The following is a 4,210-nucleotide window of genomic DNA, read 5'->3' as shown; positions in this document are numbered from 1 at the left end:
TACAGGTGTATATGGGTATGGGGCAGGGAGGCCGCTTTAATTAGAGTGGCTTTGAGAGCCACTCTAGTTAAAGCGCCCACAGCATCTCGTGTATCAGTGTCCCCATGCTTCAAAATTGCTGTGGGGGCACTTTAACTAAATCTCATTGAATGAGCTTTAGTTAAAGTGCCCTTGCCACCATTTTGAAGTGCAGGGATGCTGATACATGAGACAAGGAGGCTCCTAGAGTGTGCTAATTAGCATACTGTAGCAGACTCAACTAATCAAGTTAATCGATTAATCAAGTTTTCTCTGACATGTATTTATGTATTTATAACAAGTGCATTGGGGCAGCCTTCCCACACATCTGTAGGCACCTGCATGTCTTTTCATCTTCCCTTGAGGTACTAGTATGAAGGGCCTGATTGAAGTAGCTACTGTTTCTTGTGAAAAGACCAGAACAAGGCCAAACCTTTAAAATATCTTCTACAGTGCACTATTCATAAAAGAAAAGGGCTAAAGTGATATAATGATAAAATATACCTGCTGCCATCATGTACATTTAGTTAATTATCTGAACCTTTTCTGGAAAAGCTTTTCTGATTTTGACTATGCCTTCCCCGCCATTTATAACAAACATGTTGGTTTATCACTATATACCTGCTACAGTAAAAGCCGTGTTAACCATCACTTCATTAACCGGCATGCTCTATTAACTGGCATGCTGGTTGATGCGGCAAAAGGGAAACCAGAAGTGGGACTTCTGGTTTTGTCGAATCCCACAGCCCGGGGGAAAGCAGCCGGCACAGGGTAACGTGCTCGTGCCCCCCCCCCCCCCCCCCGTCTCCTAGCACACTGACACCAGGGGAGGGGCAGGAGGGACAGCACGGTTAATCTGAGAGGTGGACACGGCAGGAGGGGCATCTTTGTCCGACCAGGCAAATATGCTTCTCAGATAACCAGCACATTTGGTTATCTGGCACCCCCCATTTCCCATGGGTGCTGGATAATGGAGCTTTTGCTGTATACGAAGTGAATGATAAAACCACATTCTGTAACAATAAACCAAGAACAGTGATGTGAGTCCAAATTTGGGTTTCTTACTTTGAAAATCCCTATCATTTGACACTGGTCAGATTTAATGTTTTAAATTACATTTCTAGTAATTTTCGAATTCCATCCAATGCTTCTGATGGGTTCAATGATGTAATTTCTCAAGGCTTCTAAACATCCATACAGTTATTATGTTACTGTTTACTATATTAAAAAATATCAAAGCACTGATTGTCTATTCCAAATTCCTTTGCCAAACGAATTTGAATCATTAACTATCTCAGTGTAGCAACCACAGAATTCAATAAACAGAGGCATACATGATTGAAAGCAACAATCTAGAGTCGTCAGAGCTGGCCTTAGGGGTAGGCAATGTTGGCAACCACCCAGGGCACCATGGTCAGGTGTAGCAGTGCCCAGCTGAGCCCAGCAGGCACCAGCTGAGCCCAACCACTGTCCCCCCAACCCCATAGGGTCCCTTCATGCACCCCTGGCTCAGCCATGCAGGGCAGTTCCTCTGTCCCCACCACCATCACCCATACAAGTTTCCCCAGGGCACCATTTTCCCTAAGACTAGCTCATAGATTCATAGATGTTAGGGTCGGAAGGGACCTCACTAGGTCATCAACTCTGACCCCCTGCCAGCGCTGGGGTCAGATGACCCCAACTAGGTGCTTGTTCAGTCTCCTCTTAAAGACCCCCAAGGTAGGGGAGAGCACCACCTCCCTTGGAAGCCCATTCCAGATTCTGGCAACCTTTACTGTGAAGTTCTTTTGAATGTCCAACCTAAGTCTGCTCTTTGTCAATTTGTGGCCATTGTTCCTAGTTACTCCAGGGGGTTTCCTAGTAAATAGAGCATCTCCTATTCCCTGCTGCCCTCTCCTGATGAATTTATAGGCAGTCCCAAGATCACTTCTCAGCCTTCTCTTGTGAAGACTGAAGAGATCTAGGTCCCTCAGTCTCTCCTCATAGGGCCTTGCCTCCAGGCCTCTGACCATATGAGTGACCCTTCTCTGAACTCTCTCACGATTCTCCACATCCCTCTTGAAGTGCGGTGCCCAAAACTGGATGCAGTACTTCAACTGTGGCCTGACCAGTGCCGCATAGAGGGAAAGCATCACCTCCCTGGACCTGTTTGTGAAGCATCTAATGCATGATGCATCTGCTAATGCATGAATTAACTCTGTTAGTTGTAGAGCAGTAAGCAACCACTGCAGCCCCTCGGTCTGTCTCTAGTCTTTTCTAGGGATAAATCTCCCTAATGCAGTATTTTTTCTTGTAATACAGTGTCTGCAAATCAAATAATCCTGCAAGAAGCAGGGATTTCTTATGGTGATATCTTTTATTGGACCAACTATGTACTGGGATAGTTAGACAAGCTTTTGAATGTAAAACATTCTTTCTCAGGTCTCTGATTACAGGAAGCTAAGTACAGCAAATGAAACACAGCATAGGGGAGGGGCTAAGAGAAATTGTCAGATGGAGCAGACACAATTAGCACAAGAAAAGAAGGTAATTACTGGGAAATCAAGGCCTATCAAAAGTGGGAAGGGGGGTCAATCTCACTTTCCTTTTGTGGAAAGAATTCAGGATTTCGATAAATTATATTGGGCCATAAATCCAATATCAATGTTGTACCTGCCTGGTCTCAAAAATATGCTTATGAGCCACCTTGGCGCATGCGCCAGGTGTTGGCCACTGCATGGATTCCAGCGACCTCTAAATGACCCCACGATCACCCCGAGGAAAGCCCAGAGACTTGCCTGCCATGACTTCGATATTTTCACTGATCGGCTCCCCTTCAGTGGGCTCACTCAGATTGACTGCAACCTTCAGCGGGTATCCATGGGGTTCCACCTCCCTTACAACCCATCCACACGCCAGCCTCTAGGATGGCCCTCAGTGTTCACAAGACTCGCCCTCCAATGTTGTCTCTTCCCACCCCTCTCGTGGGGAGGGAGGGGATGTTTCGTCTCAGCCTCTGCATTCCTGGGGTATCTTGAGTTGCCCCCAGCTTCCTGATGGACCTTTGGCTAAGCCTGTTTGCTGGCTGCGGCCCTTCAGCCACTTCTACCTTTGGGGTGCCACCTCTGCCCCTGCCCTTACCTCAGGGCCTCTCGGGGCTGATCCCCATCAGCAAGGGGTGAAACAATGAAATAACAAACAAAAAGAAAAGATTTCAACAGTAGTCTGGGGAACGGTCCTGGCCCGTCCCCTTCCCACTCACGGATGCAATGCTTTATGATCTTTGTCATCCCTCGACATCATCCTCTCCCCTGCTGGGGACCTCCCTCTGCTGCTCCAGCTCCGTGTCCCATGCTACACACCGGCGTTGTGAATGCCCAGTGTGGGAAGTATCCTCAGTGTATGCCTCCTGCTGTGCCTCCCTGGTGTCTCCCTTGATGCCAGCTGTTATCCCGGCTGGGCGGCATCCGGGGATGGTATCACCCACCTGTGCCGGCTCAAGCCAGAAATAGGCGCAGCTCACAAACTGTGCAGCTGTTTAGTGCTACCTCCTCTCCTCCTGCAACAGGTAAGTTTTCCCTGGTTTCAGGACTTTTTGTGTAGTGGTGGGCTGTCCTGTTCCCTGTCCCACCATGAGGGGGGGAGCCGAATCCCCCATCTCCTGGTGGCTGTCCTCCTGGTACAAATGTTTAGTCCTTAGTTCTCAGTGTCCAGCAAGCTTATGAATTTTGTTCCCAAGTTCATGTTTTAACAGTTCAGGGTAAATTTCCCTTGAGCATGATGATAATGAGGTCAGAGACAGAATGTTTGTTCTGTGAGAAATGTGCTTCTAATGGTGATTGTATGTCTCTGTCTTTTATATTTTTTCTGTGCAGGTTCATTCTCTTGCATAGTTGCTGTTTAGTTTCATCCACATAGTAGCCATAAGGGCATTTGGTACATTGGATCAGGTATATCACATTTTGGGAAAGGCATGTATAGGAAGCATGGAATCTGATGGTTTCTTTATGGATGATGTTGATAGAAGTGGCAGTGGAGATTTGCTGATAGGTTAAAAATTTCTTGCCAAGGTAAGGTTGTGTTCCACTTGATGGGCAGTGGAGAGTTTGCTTTTGAGTGGGGCAAGGCTGGGAGGCTGTTTGAAAGCCAGGAGCAGAAGGGCTGGGAATATTTCTCTCAAGGTTTGATTTTTGTTGAGTAAAGTCTTTAGGGC

General features: G+C 47.1%; 1 protein-coding gene across 1 annotated transcript in view; it reads left to right on the top strand.

Annotated features, from left to right (window-relative positions):
* Positions 1-4,210, top strand: part of DLGAP1 (DLG associated protein 1) — a 719,594-nt gene that overhangs the window by 346,647 nt on the left and 368,737 nt on the right. The window lies entirely within an intron of this gene.

Source organism: Alligator sinensis, unplaced genomic scaffold (assembly GCF_000455745.1).
Source record: "Alligator sinensis unplaced genomic scaffold, ASM45574v1 scaffold168_1, whole genome shotgun sequence".
Taxonomy (NCBI): Eukaryota; Metazoa; Chordata; order Crocodylia; family Alligatoridae; genus Alligator; species Alligator sinensis.
The sequence above is the reverse complement of the archived record's forward strand: the minus strand, read 5'-3'. Positions and strand labels throughout refer to the sequence as shown.